General features: G+C 44.3%; 1 pseudogene; it reads right to left on the reverse strand.

The window, feature by feature from the left end:
* LOC102118913 (U1 small nuclear ribonucleoprotein C-like) overlaps positions 1–20,740 on the reverse strand; it is a 41,667-nt pseudogene that overhangs the window by 405 nt on the left and 20,522 nt on the right.

Below are 20,740 nucleotides of genomic sequence, written 5' to 3' on the forward strand. Positions count from 1 at the left end.
TCACCTCCCATGGGCAGCCTCATTCCAGGAGCACATCCCATTGGCATCATCCAGGAGGAGGGGGGCCCATCATTGGCATCATGGGAGGGCCTCTCTGACGGGCTGCTGGCATCATACCTGGTGAAGAACAGAAAGAGCCCGGGTGGGAGAGGTTGGATCATCGCCCCTGCAGGAAGAGGAGCAGAGAACAGAGTCGGAGGTGTTCTTCCTTGTTGAGATGCAGTCTTTGTTCTGTCAGCCAGGCTCCGAGCCTGCTGTTCCATCCATTTCTGGTAGTAGTCTTTCACATTCTCTTTGTGTTTCCTCCCACTGCAGTGGTAGGTTCCCACAGATGGACAGGCATGGGTGAGGTATGTATTGCAGAAGTCACAACAAAACTTAGGCATGTTGCTCTGTAGCCCATTAATCACTCTGTTCCCTGATTTTGCTTTGTTTTGATGTGACATTGAAGCACTGCACATGCACAGAGCAGTTGATAGTTCTCCCCTCTTTGGATTGTTGGATGAAATTTTTTAGAATTTTATTTTTTATTGATACATAATAGATATACATATTTCGGGGGTACATGTGATAATTTAATACATTTATATAACTTGTTAAGAACAAAGCAGTGTAATTGGGACAGCCACCACCTTAAATACTTGTCCTTCCTTTTTGCTGGAAGCATTTGAATTATGCTCTTAGCTATTTTGAAATATACAATAGGCTATTCTAAACTATAATCACCCTACTGATCTATGAAACACTACGTCTTATTTCTTCTATTGGGTTAAATGATTTCATGTCTGCAATGCCCTTAGCATTGTGCCTGGCACATGGTAAATAAATATTAGCTGTTGTTATTCCGACCCAAAACAAGAACATTTTTTATTGTTACAGAAAAAATAGGACCATTGATTATGTTTCACCATTTAAGTGGCTATTGTTTGCGTGCTTTTGACAGTTCTATCCCATGTCCAGCACATTTCCTTTCCCCCAGAGCTCCCTCCCCTCCACCTTCAACCTATTACAACAGGGTGTAATAATATGGACAAACACTAGAGGGCAGCATGCAACTGCAATGAAGAAAATCGGCATCAGCACACTTGAAACTCAGACAAGAAGACAGAAGATGTCTAGTATCAAAGGAAAGTGAAATGTCTTCCTTTAATATAATGTCTTTGTAGTATTCTTCTATAGGAGGAAAGTATTATTACTCTGTCGGATGAGTATTCCTACTGGAAGGATCGCTGCGACATTTTAAAAATCCTGCCTGTATGTGCTTGCCATAAAGATGTCACATAACCATTTCCTCACGTGCTGTTCACTCCACACCCCAGCTCTCCTGAGAGCACTTAGCTTCTCCTGTGAGCTGGTTCCTCCGATGGGAGGCATTTGGAAGCCTACATTAGTATAGTGCTGCCTTACAACGCACTTTAATGTAGTATCTCGTCTCTGGGAGGCCCAGGAGTGCTTCAAATTCTAGGCTTCCCTGAGATGTCCAGTGCGTTTCTGCTGAGGTGTATGTATGCTGACTTGGCCTGAATCTCTCAGGGGGAGGGAACGTACCCCATCTTCACCTTTGTGTCCCCACCTTTGTGCAGTTTGCAGTGCTGGGCATGCCCTGGAGAAGGTGGATAATGTCTATTGGACTAAACTGCTTCATGAGCTGCAGCCAGAAAAAGAGGGAAATTTATGCTCACTTTAAGCCGGAGCAATGGGACTCTAAACTGCACCCCTAACCAGTGAATTTTGTTCGTTATTTTTCTGTATCATAAAAACAGTTCGTGCTCATAATGGGCAAATCATACAAAGAGAACATCTAAAATATTCATAATCCCATCCATCCAATATTAACCTGGGGAATACTACAGATTCTTTTAACCTTATGTTAGAGTATAATATATAAATATGTGTGTGTGTGTACATATATATAGTGTTTACACTTATGGCAGCATGGAACACCTATCTTTAAAAATATTTTTTTGAGACGGTGTCTATACTCTGTCACCCAGGTTGGAGTGCAGTGGTGTGATCTGACTCGCTGCAACCTTGACCTCATCCTCCCACCTCAGCCTCCTGAGTAGCTGGGACCACAAGCATGCACCACCATGCCCAGCTAATTTTTTGTATTTTTGGTAGAGATAGGGTTTTAGCATGTTGCCCGGGCTGGTCTTGAACTCCTGAGCTCAAGTGATCCTGCCTTGGACTCCCAGAGTTCTGGGATTACAGGTGTGAGCCACCGTGCCCAGTCTTACATCTATCTTTTTTTTTTTTTTTTTTAAACTAATCCCTTTCTTTTGGGAATTTAAGCTGTTTCTCAATTTTTGCTTTTTAAAAGAGCAGTCTGGTGAATATTCGTGTAGCTAAGTGTAAGCCCACATTCTTTATTAGTGTCTTAGGATAAATTCCCAGAGGCAGAATTTCTGGGTGATGGGTAATTTACATTGTCACCAATAGTGACAGTGCCCTTGATCAGATGAAGAGTTTTAATTAAATGTCACACCAGAACTCCATAATCTTGTCTCAGTCTTGTCATCGCTGCTCAAAACATTTGGTGAACTCTGTTTGGTGATCCAGGCTATGACTCATATAAGAAAATAAATCTTAATCTCTCATCTTGCCTTTGATCTTTGACTGTTCGAGAAAATCTAATTTACCACAAAAGGACAGAGACAGCAACTGTGGCAGATTTTCATATAGGTGTTCCACCAGAGTCAGGAGGAGATAGGAAAGTGCTTCCCATACTGTTCTGAATGGTGGCAAATCAGAGAATGTTAGGTGTCCCAGAGGCCAGCTCTCATTGTAGATGTCCTGTCTAATTATTAAAAGAGTAGTGTCCTTGCACCCCATGTATTCTCCAGGTGTATCCTACTTGATTCTTTTCCAATTTGAATGTGGATTTTTTTCTTTCTCCTATAATTTATCTAAGTCTTTTTGGAAATTAGAATGGAACTTCCCCATCATCTGAAGACTCCTTATGGATTGAATAAGGAGGGCCCTCTTGACTGGTTTGTTTGCTTTCCTTTCTCTTTCTTTCTTTCTTTCTTTCTTTCTTTCTTTCTTTCTTTCTTTCTTTCTTTCTTTCTTTCTTTCCTTCTTTCTTTCCTTCTTTCTTTCTTTCTTTCTTTCTTTCTTTCTTTCTTTCTTTCTTTCTTTCTTTCTTTCTTTCTTTCTTTCTTTCTTTCTGTCTCTCTCTCTCTTTCTTTCCCTTCCCTTCCCTTTCCTTCCTTCCTTCCTTCCTTCCTTCCTTCCTTCCTTCCTTCCTTCCTTCCTTCCTTCCTTCCTTCTCTTTCTCTCTCTCTCATTCTTTCCCCCACCTTCCTTTTCTTTTCTCTTCTCTTTTTTCTTTCCCTTTTCTTTTCAGGGTCTTTGCTATGTTGCCTAGGCTGGTCTCAAATTTCTGGACTCAAGCAATCCTCCTGCCTTGGCTTCCCAAAGTGCTGGGATTACAGGCATGAACCACCTTGACTGGTTTCTTTCTTAAAGGTTCCTAAGTTCTGCCTTTTTTTTTTTTTAATCTTAAAGATGTATACAAATAAAGATCTAAGCATTGAAACAATTTATTTATTGGAGTTTCCTCATAGAAAGGTAAGGTAGACAGTTGCACCCGACTGGGTGCTTAGTATTTCTATAGAGTGGCTTAAGCATGGCAACTGATTAATGGGAGTAGGAGGAGAGGACTTGCATGGTTTTTACTAAGATTATATATATATATATATTTTTTTTTTTTTTGGAGAATGGCAGATTGGGTTTATTGAGGGAGGAGGCGAAAGAAACTCAAATCACCCCCTTGGTACTGCCATTTATATTACTGCATTGTGTGGAAATCCTGAGTGGCAAATAAAGCTTTGGGCTGATGTTCAAGGCCCTCTACAATATAACCTTAACCCGGCTTTTCTACCTTTAACTTCACCTACTCTTATACAGACTTAAATGGATGCGGCACATCCTCTTGGCCCAGCTACAACTTCAGCCACTGCCGCAGCAACCAGTTTTGTGCAGGTGTGGCCGACGGCTCTGGCTTTGGCTGCCTGACGTCTCCTGGATCCTGCAGCATGGCACAGGACACATTTGCCTCCTGGTTGCCTTCTGGACTTGCAGGGTACTTACCATGATAGGGGGTACCCTTTGATGAGCTGGGGATGAGAACTAGAGGGTGAAGACCTCCCTCTTCTCTCTCTCAGTGGACAATTCTGAGGTTCCTTCTACACACACAGCGCCTCAGAAGCCCCCAGCCGGATTGAGCCTCAGTTACGTAAGGCAGTGAGCGGCGGATAATGCACCTGTGCTGGCTTTCTTTCCTCGCCTACTCCCCTCTCCCCAGTCCCTCAGTCCTGTTGCCTGGAATCACTTTTCTAAATAAATGTCTTTTTTTTTTTTTTTTTTTTGAGAGGGAGCCTCTCTCTGCCACCCAGGCTGGAGTGCAGTGGTGCAATCTCGGCTCACTGCAACCTCTGCCTCCTGGGTTCAAGCGATTCTCCTGCCTCAGCCTCCTGAGTAGCTGGGATCACAGGTGCATGCCACCTCGCCTGGCTAATTTTTGTATTTTTAGTAGAGACGGGGTTTCACCATGTTGGCCAGGCTGGTCTCAAGCTCCTGACCTCAGGTGATCCGCCCACCTCAGCCTCTGAAAGTGCTGGGATTACAGGTGTGAGCCACCACGCCCAGCCTTTCCTAAATAAACTTCATCTAAGCTTTGTCTCAGGCTCTGCTTGCTTTGGGGAAACAACAGTCACCACGCTATTTACCGTTTTCTGATGATGTTCCTTGCTCTTCATCTATTCAGTTCTTTAATACTTGCCTGGGGAACATCTAGTGTGTTCCTGGTCTGGGGAAGGTCCCTAAAATATAAAACGGAATCAGTCACAGGCCTTGCTCTTGGTTCTTGGTTTAAGAGAGAGAGAGAACAGACAGGTTAAAAAAAAATAAAAGTCAGTGTATCACAAGGTGAATGCTGTTCCAGAGGACCAAGAAGGAAGAACTCAGGAGACAGGACAGCTGATCGGGCTTGGGGTATCTGAGGAGGTTTTCTCAGGAGCATCTTTCGAAGGATGACTAGGAAGTAGTTTGCCGGAACAAGGCAGGAAAAGACCTTTTGGGCTGAGAGACTGGTCCGGGGCAGAGACACAGAGTCATGAAAGAACTCGGTATGTTTGTGAACTGTGGGAAGTTCGGGGACATTGGAGTGGAGGGTGCCTAAGGAATGTGCTATAGAGGAGCCTGTCAAGACCTGGGCGTCTGCTACACTCCGAGAGGTCAGTGAAGGGGCCCTTAGTGGCTTCTTTTGTGTTGTTGGCCTGGTCTGTATTTCTGCACTAGGTGGCCCTCTCATTGTAGCCTTGACTGCTGACCAGTGGACACTTGCAGGAATGGTCTTGGGGTAGGCCTGAGGCCCCAGTCTGCTGGGCTGCTCCTGGGAAACTGAGTCTTGCATCACCTAGTCTCATGGTAATGTGCAAGGGTTGTTTTGCATCAGCTTCTTGCTACTGGGGAGAGCCAGTATGCAGCCAGAGCTTCCAGAACAGTTGTGAGAGGCTGGGAGGGTATATCCACTTCCCCACCCACCATGAGAATGTGTATACCTTTGCCTGGAAGCAGGCTGTGCAATCTCCTGCTTGTGTGTGTCTCTGTTTACTTTGCCATGAAACAATCCTGTGGTGGGTCTGCTGATGTCTTCCCTTCCATTGACCCCTATATCCCATCGGGTAACCATGCATCTCCTGACTCAGGGACAAGACAGTGACTTTTTAAACATTTATTAATTTTCTTTTTGAGACAGGTTCTTGCTCTGTCACCCAGGCTGGAAGTTCAGTGGCATGATTGTAGCTCACTGCAGCCTTGGACTCCTGGACACAGTGATCCTTCCACCTCTGAGTAGCTGGGACTATAGGCACACATCACTATGCCCAGTTACTTTTCTTTTGTAGAGAGACAGGGTCTCGCTATGTTGCCAGGCTGGTCTTGAACTCCTGGCCTCAAGTGATCCCTGTCTCAGCCTTCCAAAATGTTGGGATGACAGCTGGGAACCACCGGGTCCTGCCGAGACCAGTGACTTTTAAAGTGGACTAGTGGCTGGCCGAATCAAGTGGTCCCCTCTTGGGGAGTTTGAGTCAGCAGTAGTTGGTAAGGAGTAGAAATTAAAGGACACACAAAGAAGGCAGAAGCAGTGGGGATGGGAGGAGAGCAGAGAGAAGCAGGGTGCTAGCAGCAGGAGAAGCAGACCAAATGTGACTGAGTCACACCGATGTGGCAACACCAGCGGCTAGGAGATAGTGAGGCGTCAGACCCCAGTGGGGCCTGGGTGAGCTTTCCATTTCTGAACTACACTCCAGAGTGCCAGAAACCTGCCGGTGTGGCTGGTCCTGTGCTCCGGGAAGCGAAAATAGACACGCACTTTCCTATTCTTGTACATATCCTAACACGGAGTGGGGTCAGCAGAGACACTGCCTGGCCCTGCTACTTCCCACCATGTAAACTTGAGTAAGTAACTGAGTACTCTGTGTCTCAGTTTCCTCACTTGTAAACTGGGCTGTTCCTGGTGTCTGCTTCATAGGGTCGTTTTGATGCTTCAATGAGTTAATGGACATAAGATGCGGAGAAGGGCCTGCTGATGCATATGAAGCACTCTGTAAGCAGGTAGTGGTCTGGGTCTGGGCAGGACACCCAAATTGGGTAACTGAGGAGAGAGAGGCTGAGAGACTATTTACAAAGGTATAGGTCAGATGAAGGGACAAAGAATGGTGGAACACCCTGGGCTATAACTGGCTGAGAAGTCTTTAGTACTCCTAGGCCTGATGAGGCGAAGGGAGGAAGTAGTTATCAGATACCTAGCAGCCTCAAGACAGGGTGACAGGGCAGGAACTGTGGGGGTCTGGATAAGAGGACAGCTGGGCCAGCCTGGCCCTACAGAGCAGGAGTGGAAAGGATACGTACTCTCAAGTGTTCTCCCTCATTCTGATCTCCTGCCCATGATCCCCAAAGGCCAATCCGATCAGAGGCCAAAGGACGAGGCTTTTAGGTGGTTACAAAACGCAGAGGTCAGCCTGCCAGGCCCAGAGCAGCTGGTGAGGCATGGAGTGGGGATCCAGGGGCCAGTGCAGTCTCTCCAGCACAAATGTCGCCAATGTTGCTGCTGTATTGTTATTACAATAGAGACCTGTCACTAGAGGCCTTGACCGAGTCGCCATTCCTTGCAAACAAAAGAGCCTTACAGAGGCTGGGCGCAGTGGCTCATGCCTGAAATCCCAGCACTTCGGGAGGCAGAGGCGGGCGGATCACTCGAGGTCAGGAGTTTGAGACCAGCCTGGCCAACATGGCGAAACCCCCGTCTCTACTAAAAATACAAAAATTAGCTGGGCGTGGTGGCAGGCACCTGTCATCCCAGCTACCCAGGACGCTGAGGCAGGAGAATCACTTGAACCCAGGAGACTGAGGTTGCAGTGAGCTGGATAGCGCCACTGCACTCCAGCCTGGACGATAAGAGCGAGGCTTCATCTCAAAAAAAAAAAAAAAAAAAAAAAAAAAAAAAAAAAAATTCCTGACAGAGAAGAGCAATGGGAGCTCCGAAGGAGACTTAGGGGACCATGCCATTCCCGTGGTCATCATCAGGTAGTCTGTTTACCAGCTCTACTTTGTTTACCAGTCTCCTGCTCTAGCTGGGAAGGGCTCTCTGGGGCAGGGCAGAAGCCTTTTCCTCTTTATAATCGGAGTGCCCAGCAGAACCAGGGACTGATCGCTGAGGGCTCTGTTGAGGTTTAAGGAACCCCTAAGAACCTGCTACTCCAGCAGATAGGAGAGGGAAGCACTTAGGGCCGTAGGGGAGAATGCTGAGTCAGGGAGCAGTGCGTCCTGCTGTTGCGTGTGCGTGCTTGTTAATATTTACATTTTGTACACGTCAGAGAGGAATTTGAAGGTGTTGCCTGTTTTGGGCTGAGGAGGCCAGGCCCCAGATGAGGCTCCTCCCTGGAGCCCCGCTTTCGTCAGCTCCCATTTGTGCCAGGCTCTGGGCTTCCCTGTATCTCACAACTCATTGCAACCCTGTGGAGTTGGCAGCGTCCCTGTTTTATGGACAAGGACGCTGAGGCCAATGAATTCACAAAGGTAATGGTAATTAGGAGTGTCTGAATTTGAGCCCAGATATGGCTTGAAAGCCTGAGTTCTTTTATTTTTTGAGGGGAAGTCTTGTTCTATTGCCTAGGCTTGAGTACAGTGGCGCGTACAGGCGTGAGCCACCGTGCCCAGCCAGCCTGAGTTCTTAATCACTGAGCTAGTGTTTCCCAGTGTAGACATTGCAGGTCATCATTTGAATTTTTACCACTTCCGTGTATTTCCTGTATTATCATTTACTTAACATTTTTCTTGAAATTGTCTTTTTTGGTAATTTAAACAAGTTTACTTGAAAAGGACACTGTATCACTACCATAAATGGAGAGCTAGAATCACCTACTGTAAATAGAAGGTATCATAAATATAAACACAAAGGAATTCTTGGTCTCCAGCCTAGCTGACTCTGAATTCTAGAGCAGAATGATTTTGAAGTAACTCCATTCCTTTTAATTGCTTCGCTTCCTTGAGAGGCCTCTCTCTCCTCTATCTGTCTGGGCTCTAAGGTATGTAAAATTGGATTTGATCAGATTGTAGCCAGAGGTGTACTGGTAAATGTTTAATAACTGGCACTCCAGAAATTAAATGTTTTTTTTAAACACATGCAAATGTCAGATAAATCTTACTGATATAAAGGAATTGTAGCACCCAATGTACAAATAATAGGAAATTATACAGTATTCTAAATTCCATCTAGCCTATTGATTCCCTTAGAATGTTTTCATTGCTTTTTGCTGAACCCTTGTTTCTGAACCTTTTTTTTTGCTGAACCCGTGGCATATATTGTATGCCAACCTGTGGTTGATATTGACAAACAGGTAGTTATGACATAAATGCTGGCTAATACCTATAAGATTAAAATGGAGGAACCTTAACTTTCAGATGTTTGTCAACATTTCACTAGTTCATCAGTGTCATCAATGATGTGAGTGACTTCTTTGTTGACTTGGGCAATAGTTTTTGACTGCTAGAAAAGTATTTCTTTAACTTTTTGTCCTATTTACAATGTAATGGTTCCAAGTATGGCATGATTCTAAGTTAAAGCTCTATTATTAACATTTTCTTCGTCATTTTCCTAAGTCTAGACAACAAATAATAAATCAAGCCCCAATTTGTTGCCTTTACCACTTTCTAAGTACCAAATACTGCTACTGTTAAATATGTATTGTTAAATATAATACTATTAAATATAACTTATTTAATTATAAATCCGGAATTTAATTTTTACTAATAGCTGTGTTTATCAACTGGCTCTTAAGGTTCCTAAACATTTGACTGTTGCAAGTTGGTACGTGCCGGCTCCCGTGTGCCACTGATTATGACCCTTATCTTAAACCAGGCAAGCTGCATACGTTCCCCTTGTGGAGTCACCATCCACAATAATTTCTCCTCTTTTTAGATGTAAACACGCCGCTGTGCTCTGCTCCAATAAAATAGCAGAGTTTGTCTCTCCTCACACTTTCTCACCTCACCTCCTACTTGCCTTCTTCAGACTCCACTCCCTGGATATTCCTCGAACACACGAGGCATGCACACCTCAGGGCCTTTGCACTTGCTATTTCCCCTGCCTAGAATGTTTTTCCTCCAATTAGCTGCACGTTTCGTTCCCTCACCTCCGTCAAACATTTGCTCAAATATCACTCTGTTTATAACTGCGATCCCTCCTCTCCCCTGTTCCCCTACTGACCACCCCTTTTCCCTGCTTTATTTTTCTCCATAGCATTGACTATCTTCAATGTATTATACTGTATAAAATCTTTGTATATGTTTTGTTTATTGCCTTCTTCTCTCCATGGGAATGTAAACAACACAAAGGCCAGAAGCTTTTTGTTTATTTTATTTTGTTTTTAAGACAGGGTCTCACTCTGTCACCCAGGCTGGAGTTGCAGTGGTGAAATCTCGGGTCATTGCAACCTCCACCTCCCGGGTTCAAGCAATTTTTGTGCCTTAGCCTCCTGAGTAGCTGGGACAGGCATGTACCACCACACTCAGCTAATTTTTTTATTTTTTTGTAGTTTTAATTGAGACTGGGTTTCACCATGTTGGCCAGGCTGGTCTTAAACTCCTGGCTTCAAGTGACCTGCCAGCCTTGGCTCCTAGAATGCTGTGATTACAGGTATGAGCCACCGCGCCCAGCCAAGGGCTAGAATTTTTGTACATTTTGCTGGATCCTTTGTGTGTGGAACAGTACCTGGCATCGTGTAGGGAAGCAGTATGTATATATGTGTGTTGGATAAATGAATGAATATATAATATGTAATATATAACAGAAACATTCTTACATTGCCTCTGATGAAATGCCTATGTCTCTTTTAATCTATAGATTCTCCTTCTATCTCTTTTCCTTTCTTGAAATTATTTATTGAAGAACCCAGGTTCCCCATAGCAGAGTTTCCTATAGTCTCATTATAGCCCCAGAATATAATCTGCTCAGATTCAGATTTGATTTTCCTTTTTACAAGATTGCTTCAAACTAACCAGGGAACAATTGGGGAAAAAAGCCCTGACTGCTTCATAGCTGATGGTGGTGATGTGTACATCTATAACGCAAAGGACAGTGTCTGTCTGTCATATAAATTTATATACACACACACACACACACACACACACACACACACAACATGCATGAGGCAGGGATCCAACTTCATTCTTTTGCATGTGAATATCCAGTTGTCCCAGCACCATTTGTTGAAACAATTATTCTTTCTCCATCGAATATCTTGGCACCGTTGTCTAAAAAAGGGAAGAGATTAAATTAGGTTTGTGCGACCAGATTTGCTTCTTTCATAACTTATTTTGGTGGAAACATTGAGAATTCTAGTCAACATCTATTCAGCTCCGAGGTGGAAAATCCATTCAAACTGGCTCAAGTTTGAATAAAGGGGGCTCCTACTGCCTAGACTGTGGTCTTGAATCATTGTTTCACACTAAAGAAATCGAGGTTCCTTGAAGACTTCGTTGGTTACATGTTGAGGGCAGGGAAAGAACAAGATGAGTCTGGAACATCAAAGGCCATTTGTGGTCATGTCAAAAGCACTCGGGAACCAAGCTGAATATGCATTTGTCAGGCCAAGATGGAATGGTATTAATCAACAAGGATAATAATGGCAATGAATTGAAATACATAAAAAAGTTTAAATCTATGAATTCATAATGATATTCTTTTTCAAGAGAGACATAATGATTTTTATTTTTTGAGACAGGGTGTTGCTCTGTCACCCAGGCTGGAGTGCAGTGGTGTGATCTCAGCTCACTGCAACCTCCGTCTCCCAGGTTCAAACGATTCTCCTGCCTCAGCCTCCCAAGTAGCTGGGACTACAGGCATGCACCACCACACCCGGCTAATTTTTGTATTTTTAGTGGAGACGAGTTTTCACCATGTTTGCCAGGCTGGTCTCGAATTCCTGACCTCACATGATCTGCCGCCTCGGCCTCCCAAACTGCTGGAATTACAGGCATGAGCCACCATGCCTGGCCTGCCCGATACATTTTTAAAATGTTACTTCATTGGTTTTATTTTTGGAGGATGCTAAAAAACGACCCCATTGTTTTGAAAACTGATAAAGGAAAATAATCAGGCATTTATGTTATCTTTCCTTTGCAAAATGTACCTTAGGGTAAACGAATAGTTGAAAAGAGGGACTTTGTCACTATAGAAGTTTTCCAGTTAATAAAGAAGGAATGATAGATTGGAAAGATCATTCTGTAATTCCTAATAAGTGAATATGAGCCATCAATGGCTGATAATATCACTAAAAGAGACAAAGAGACGGAGTTAGAGGAAGAGAGCAACAGGCATTGTCCTTTGTGTTATAGACGTACACATCACCACCATCACCTATGAAGCAGTCGTCTTCCCCCCCTGCCCCCAACAGTTCCCTGGTTGGTTTGAAGCAGTCTTGTAAAAAGAAAAATCAAATCTGAATCTGATCAAATGATATTCTGGGGTTGCAATGAGACTATAGGAAACTCTGCTATAGGAACCCTGGGTTCTTCAATAAATAATTTCAAGAAAGGAAAAGAGATGGAGGGAGACTCTGTAGATTAAAAGAGACATAAGCATTTTATCAGTAGCAATGTAAGGATCTTATATATGTATCCCAGTCCAAACAGACTGTATATCAACCAGAGAAATGTGACCTCTGACTGTATATTTGATTATATTAAATTTTATAGTTTTTATAGATGTAAAAACAATATTGTAGGTTTCAAAGTCCTAATCTTTAGATATTCTGTACTGAAACATATACAGATGAAATGACATGATGCCTGGGATTTGATTCAAAGAAATCCACGTGTGGATGTAGGTGAGGATATAGATGAAGCACAGCTGGCCAAGCGTTGATAATGGTTGAAGTTGGTGCTAACACATCAAATTCATTACATTATTCTCCTTCCTTTTGAAAATTTACTTAATAAAATGTTTTTTAAAAGTTATACATCTTGGCTGGGTGCAGTAGTTCACGCCTGTAATCTCAGCAATATGGGAGACTGAGGTGGGTGGATTGCTTGAGGTCAGGAGTTCAAGACCACCCTGGCCAACATGGTGAAACCCCGTATTTACTAAAAATACAAAAATTAGCTAGGCATGGTGGCATGCACCTGTAATTCCAGCTACTCGGAGACTGAGGCAAGAGAATCGCTTGAACCCCGGAGGCGGAGGCTGCAGTGAGCAGAGATGGCGCCACTGCACCCCAGCCTGGGCAATAGAGAGAGGCTCCATCTCAAAAGAAAAAAAAAAAGTTATACATCTTGACAGCAATAATCATAAAATTAAGCAAAATTAGAAGGAGGGAGAAACTTTGTGTGTTACTTTCTTCAATTTTGATGATGGGAGTGAATAAATACGGTCTAAAATTGAAAAAAAGTGATAAGAAGAATTGTGAAGGCACAGCAGGCTGTCTCCAAGATGCCTCAAAGCAGGAGATGGAGTGTTGCTGGGCTCCCTGGGGAGGGATTAGGACCTGGGAGGGTGGGCGGTGGTGGCTGCTCCCTCCACCCCTTGGGGCCTCTTGCTCTCACGTCAAGGCTTTTCCTTTGCTAGTGTGCCGACTTTCCAGAGTTGTGTGACTCTGGTGCACACCACTGACTGTCTTTGACTCTCTCAAGAGAATCTGACTGGTGGCTGCTCAGCCAATGAACTGCTGGCCCGGGTAAGGTCTTATCACCTGAGGCCTGCCTTATGAGTTTGTGGGTGTGTGGATTAGTAGTGTTCCAGGAACTATGGGCAGGGCAAATTCCCTAGAAGAAGTAGTTTTTATTGTGGGCAGGGTTTGTCCTGAAATTTAGCTAGTATGAGGATGGGTTAAAGGATAGATTAGAAATAGGGACCAGGCAGGACACTGCTGAACTCTAATATTCACTCGGCACCTTCTACGTGTCTGACCTGGTGTGGATATTGAGAACGTAGGGACAAAGGAAGTGTGAGAGATGAAAAGCCCTGCGAAGTGAATGGGTGATGGACAAGGCTGGAATTAGGCATTGAGTGGATTGGTCTTGATCCAGAAGCGGCTGCTCTCTTGGCACATCCTCCTAACTACCTCAGCCTTGCAAAATCCTACCCAACACCCGAGGTCCAATGCATGCATTGCTTCCTCCAAAAAGCCTTTTCCAATCTTCCTTTGAAATCCATAGCAATTTGTATGTCCTTGACTTAACTTGCTTTGCAAACACAGTTGATATAGTGGTGGTTGCATATTTCATGCTACTGTAAGTTGCCTCTTTGTTTGATGCTTTCAGACTTCTGCTAGACTGTAAAGTCCATATCTGAGTCACTTTTGCAGGCAGCAGGGCTGTTGGAAGGGCTACATTCCTGAGTGTAAATCCCATTTTCACTGCTTACAAGCTGTGTGACTTTGGGCAAGTTACTTAGCCTATCTGAGCCCCCACCTTATTCTTTGTTAATGGGAGTGATAATACCCACCTCAAGGTGTTTTGTGAAAATTAAACCATATCAAGGATAGAAAGTACAGGACTAAGCCCAGGGCAGTTGATTAGTTTGTATTGAATTGAGAAGGAACAACTGGGATCTTGAGGGATGAGCAGCATTAGCATAGCGGGTGAGATAAGGGAAAGGGAAGGGCATGCTCCAAGCTGTTCTCTGCAGTCCCTCCAGGGGAGGGGGCAGTGCGCAGGGCCACACTCTGGATGGGGCAGCTACTCCTCACATTGTCAGCAGAAGCCACTGCAATTCTAGGACTCAGGCAGCCAGACTCTTGTCTGGTGTAATGGAAACTGCCTTCTGAGCTGCAGGCGCCCTTACTTGATATCAATGTACCAGGGACTCGGATCTGTAACTACAACAGCACTTACAGCTTGTCTCTCAGGAAAATGGTGTTGGATGGTCCTCAGGAATGTTTCATCCAGGTTTTCATGGAGCCTAGAAAAACACAGCTTGCTGAGGTGTAAACCTCTCAGATGCCTGGGATGTTCTAGTCTGAGCTGCAGCCAGTGCCTTTCTCCTGTTCAGGGCTGGATATACACAGACTCGCTCACCAGGGCCTTCTAAACATAATTTGCTTCAACCCTTGCTTGTCGGCATAATTTTTTTCTCACCTTTCTCTATTTCAATAGTGGCTGCTTCCTGACCATCTCTACTGCATAAGTAAGTCATCTGCCCAGAAGCTTGTCTTTCTGATTACTTTGCCCCTGCTGTGATTGCCGCCTTCTCCACATCATCCATTTTGCTCTCTCTTCTGGATCCTTCCCATTGGCACAGTGCCATGCTCTAGTGGCTCCAATTTTTAAAACGCAAAATAAAAATATTTCATTGATCCCGCTATTCTCTTGCAGCAACTGCTTCATTTCTCTACGTCTTCTCTGCAGAACTTCTTAAAAGCCTGGTCTATCGCTCCTTGTCTATAGCTCTCTAGCTGTAGCTCCTGCCTCCTCTCCTCACCCATGCCCTGTTCTCTCCCTCACCTCCTCTACTCTGGGTTTCTGTCTTCTCCACGCCATGAGACTGCTCTTGACACCTCGCCACGACCTCGATTGTCTTCTTAGTAGCTGACTCCTCTGTTCAACTTGAGCCAGATTTTTTTCCTGGGGTTCTGTGATGCTGTATTCTCTAGGAGTTCCCCTCATCTTGATGGCCACTCCTTCTATCCAGCCTCATTTCCAGGCTCTGGTTCCTCATGTGACCTCTAAAAGGTTGGCAGTCCCAGGAGATAAGCCTGAGTCCCACCCTCTTTTCTGTCTGTATGCACCTCCCTCCATCGCCCAAACCCCCGGGTCTTCTCACTTCCACCCGACAGCTTAAACACCTTACATACAGTGATGGTGCACACATTTCGGTATTTCCATCCTGGCCTTCCCTCAGAGCTCCAAGCTCATTCAAACAACTGTCTGGTTGATGTCTTCAGCCATGTGTCTCTCTAGATTTCTGCCCTATGCTGGCTCCTTCACCAGTCTCTGCCCCAATACATGGAACTTTTTACCCATGTACTCAGGATGAAAGCCTAGGAGTGATCATCCTTGATTCTCTCTTTTCTTATTCCTATAATCATCACACCTCTCCCACCCATCCAACTTTTTAGCAACTCCTGTTAACTCTATCTTGAAAACATAGCCCAAATCTGCCCATTTCTGTTAATCTCCACCTTTGCTCACTCTGTCCAAGCCATAATCATGTTTCACCGGGTGAAATGCAATAGCTTCCAAAATGCTTCCATTCCTGCCCTTTACAATCACTGTTTTTGTTTTGTTTTTTCAATTGAGCACCTACAGCTCGCCCCGAATCCCATAATCCATGCTCCTTGAAACTCTCTAGTGGCCTCCCATTGTACCTGGAAAGAAACCCAGACCCCTAGCTGGCCTCACAGGGCAAGGCTGTAGCTCCTTACCTGCCTCACCTCAAAGCATTTTCCCCGCTGGTTCTGCCTCAGGCCTCTGCACTTGCTGTTCCTTTCTTGCTGCAATGCTTCCTTCCCTCCAGGTGGTTTTTACATTCACTTGCATTCCTCAGCCTTCCCTGGTTATTCAATCTACAGTGTTGACAGGTCACTTCACTTGTCTCAGTGGCTGGATGAGAAATACAAGAGAAAATAAGGCAGTGAGGTTGGACTGGGTCAGAGATTCTCAACCCTGACTGTGTGCTAGTCCCTTCTGGGAAGCTTTAAAAAGCACACAGAAGCTCAGCTTTACTGCCAAGAATTCTAACTTAGGTCCTGGCATTCTTTAAAGTTCCCCACATGATTCTAAAGGACATGTGGGGTGATTACCTTTGGTCCGACCAGTGCTTCCCAAACTTGAACATGCATCCACATCACCTGCATACTGTGTTAAAATGGGGATTCTGGTCAGGAGGTCTGGGGTGGAGACTGAGATGCTGCATTTCTAACAAGTTCCCAGGTGATGCTGACGCCGCTGGTGCACGGACCACACTTTAACTAGTGAGGGTCTGAACCATTTCTAGGTCTCCATCCCCTTCTAGCATGCCATGACAGTGGGTAAGGCAGTTCCAAAGCACAGGTGGTATGTTCCGTATTCACCAAGCATCCTGCACCCCTCCATCTTGTTCATCTTTATCTGTTACAAATAAGCAATATTTTTGCCGGTGGTCAAAATATGTGAAAGCCAAACAAGAATAATGATGGATCATGTGATATGGCGAAGGGGCATGGACTCCGCAATGGGTTCATATTCCAATTCTGTTTCTTACCAGCTGTGTGAGTGTAGGCAAATTACTTCGTCTCTCTGAGCCTTCGTTTCTTCAACTCCAAAATGGGGATAATAAACACTTACTTTATTGAGAGGCTTAAATGGGTTGATACAGACAAAGCACTTTGCACGCAATAGGTACCTAATGGATGGCAACTGCTGTGATCTTGGTGGACTTTGCAAATTGATCTAATCTTGTAATCCAGTTGCTGCAGGTCTTGGGAACCTTGATCTGTGCTTGCTGCAAGGATCATCAAACATAGAGCAGAGTCGGCCTTTGATCTGAATGTCAGGTGACTCCATGACATAAAAAATTTCAAGGCTCAGAACCTTCAAACCAGCATCTGTGACCTTGCCTGGAGGATGACAGGGGCAGAGAAACCCTTTGTTTCTTCCTTTCTCTGGATTGTTAGATTATCTCCCCATCTCTGTTCCCTGCCTACTTGCGTAATTTCCCCAGGGACTTTTGGTACAAAAACAGAAAACCTTAACTCTTAAAGTGTTGACTTCAATGCTGCTCTTACACTAGCCTGTTAGTAGTTATTTATTCATTCAGGTATTAATTGGGTGCCTAGGTGCCGGGGACTTCATTGTCTCTGTTACCCTGCAGGTTGTCAAGGGGTGGCAGGCGCTGAACAACAACAACAACAAAAATATGTAATCGCAATTGTGGTGCCATGAAGGAAAAAAACAGGGTGCACCACAAGAGAATGTTGAAGAGCTGTGATGCCACTGATTTCATGTCAAAAGAGCCTCTAGTTGCCTATGTGTAGAATAGATTGGAGCAGGCAGGAAGAAGGAGGACAAACAGTTAGGAGCCCTGTCAGTTGTCCTGGCGCAGATGGTGGCAATGGAAATGGGGAATCAAGACTGGGAGCCCCTTCCTTTAGTCATGGTAAAATGTTGGCTTGTACTTTAAGCTGTTTTGTAATTTTTTTCCCTTTTACTCAATACAGAAGACACCATGTCATCATCACAGAAAATTCTCATCAGCAGTGTGGTTTGGGGCCAGTGCATTTCCCTCTGTAGGTCTTGTTTATTCTGTAAAATGGTAGTGGTGGTGGGTGTTGGTGTCAATGGGATCAAAGTTCTTTCTGCTTGTCATTTGAAGACTCCAAGACACATTAATGATATTCACAAATAAGAGATTTTAAGCTTCAAATTAGTAGAAGGTTTAATAATACAGGGAATTAGATTTCTCCCTTTAAGCGCTCTTGCCTCCCTTTCACAGGTCAGTGAAATTATAATCATACTTTCAAGCACAGCCTGCATGAATCAGGAAGGGTCAAGGCCACAGGCCTCTCAAGTGAGAGCCACAAAGCAAAACTGGTCCCTCTACCCAGGCACCACCCCTAGCTCTAAACCATGGGAATCTGAGAGGTAGCTGGAGCATGACTCACCTGCCAACGCTGACAGACAGACACGTGCTGGGCCACAGTGATACCAGAACCACCTCGTACACAGGCCGGCAGGAATGATTTACGTACCTCAACCTAACATTGAATAGCTTATCTCACAGAAATTAGTACTAAAGTAAAAACATTTAGAAAATAAACCTTCAAATGTTGCAGATTAGGAAATTTAGGGCCAGAGAGGTCAACTGACCAAGTTAAGGTTACATTGCTGGCTACTTGGCAAGCCCCAAGAACCTGAATGAAGTTACATACAAGGAGAATTTCTTCAGGAAAATTACTTTGGGTGGTATTGTAAGGGAGTTGCTTGATGCTGCTAAAAGACACTCGGCCATTAGTTTGGATGTGTCAGTTGAGTCTGAGGTTCTAGTTGGCAGAGTTCCAAGATGGTTGATGCTTCGGTGCCTCTTCTCTGAAGTATCCCATAATCCCCTGGACAGTTCCCTCTAAGAACTTCACTGTCTCAATCCTTTAAGTCTTCTGGATTCAGGGAAACCAAGACCAATTCCTCCTTACAAGAACATTGGGAACCCCTGATCTCAAGGTTGGTTTTTTTTAAAAAAAAATTAAAAACATAGAAGAATGCAATTAATAATATAACATACACCCAGGTTCTAGGCACCCAGAATTAATGACTGTTAACATTTTCTCCCAAGGTATTTTGAGAACCCTTTTTTCTTTAGAATGACTCATGTGTCATAAAACATAGGCTTAATCTACCATCGTTTAATCACCTGATTATCAAATTAGAATATTGAACTAGGACAGGAAAGATAAAATATTCTTATTTTTTAAAATATGGTACTTAAGTGGACCACGTGATGAGTTTTGACAAATGCCTATCATTGCTTTTCTTTTTTTTTTTCCTCACTTTTTTTTTTTAAAGCAACAAGCCAAGGAATGTACTCATCATGTTTTAAATTGCATTTGCAATTGGAACTGTATAAAAAGGCATTTCACTTCACATAATCTTTTTTTGCTATTTTCACTTCCTGTTAAAACAGGGAATAACCTGGGGATTTTTATTTTCTGGTAGAAAATGCACAGTTTCAAGAAAGTCAAGAGTAAAGGTTAAGTTTACAGATTTCCAGTGACAGAGATGAAAGGGAACTATGTAACTCTGGAAAATAAAAGTTCAGAGTTGCGTTGCCTACAACTTTTTCATTTGTTAAGTTCTAGGAGCAAGTTTGAATGGGGAACCAAGAAGCCTGAATTCTAGAACCAGTGCTGCCACTAGTGCACTGTGTGGCTGCTGGCCCATCACTTTACCTCTTTGGGCTAAAACTCTTTTTGTGCTTTTGGAGTAACTCATGTCCACTTTCTCCTTCTTCATGTCGTTTGTTTATAGTTTTGCCTTTTATGCACTGTTAACCAATCAGTCCTGATTCCTCTATCACATGTAACAAGAGGGTAAGCTGTGAACGTGAAGTGATGCTGCCAAGCTTGGCCAGTGTATGCACGCTGCACCTTGCGTGGGTGCAGTGAGGTCCCTGGAGGCCATATCTGGACTGGCTCTGGTCCTGAGGGTCAAAGTTCACCTGCTCCTGGATCCTAGTTTCACCTTCACAGGTCCCTCTGTATACTGACTTGAAATGTGACTTTCTTAGTGATAAGAGTTGTGGTTTTCGTTCATTCACCACAAATGTTGTAAACCCCTACTTTAGTGCAGGGCACTGTTTTTCACTTTTATGTGAAGAACAGCCTAGAAGAGGTTACTTTAGCAATTCTTTAAATGCCAGAGCCCTATGTTAGCTAAAAACTCAGCACTGTATCTCACTTAAAAAACAAAGTCAACTCCAAAGCCATCACCTCCACTTGGTAGTATGCTAATGAAATTGGGATACTGAGGGCCAGGTATGGTGGCTCACGCCTTAATCCCAGCACTTTGGGAGGCTGAGGCAAGTGGATCACTTGAGGTCAGGAGTTCGAGACCATTCTGGCCAACATGGTGAAACCTCATCTCTACTAAAAATACAAAGATTAGCCGGGTGGGGTGGCATAGGCCTCTAGGCCCAGTTACTCGGGAGGCTGAGGCAGGAGAATTGCTTGAACCCAGAGGCAGAGGTTGCAGTGAGCTGAGATCATGCCATTGCACTCCAGCCTCCGTCTCAAAAACAAAAACAACAACAACAACAAAAAAGGGAAACTGGGACACTGAAGTAAGCAGCCTTCAATCCTTGCTGAGCATTTGGCCCTAATCCTCTCAATTCTTTTGAGAGTTTAGGGTTGGGACTGAGGCAGTGGGTCACCATGGATCAACCCTAGCACTCTGGATGTCAGCACTGGCCAAGCGTCTTCCTTCTGACTCTGTAAAGCAGGAGCAATCCTCTTCTTGCACAGCTACTGGCACCATCAGATAGAAACGACAGCCCTGGGAGGAGACCTGCTGCACTGACATTCAGTGGTTCAGACACGTGAGCCCGGACCCCAGTGCTGTCATGGACCCACGCCATGACTTGGCCCAGTGACTGTTTCCACAGTGGAAACAGTGAAAGTTCCAACCCCAGATGTAGTGATGAAGGTTCACTGCACTTGCACACAGTAGATGCTCAATAAATACCCGTTATTCAATTAGGGAAATGAAG

Source organism: Macaca fascicularis, chromosome 2 (genome assembly GCF_037993035.2).
Source record: "Macaca fascicularis isolate 582-1 chromosome 2, T2T-MFA8v1.1".
Classification (NCBI taxonomy): Eukaryota; Metazoa; Chordata; class Mammalia; order Primates; family Cercopithecidae; genus Macaca; species Macaca fascicularis.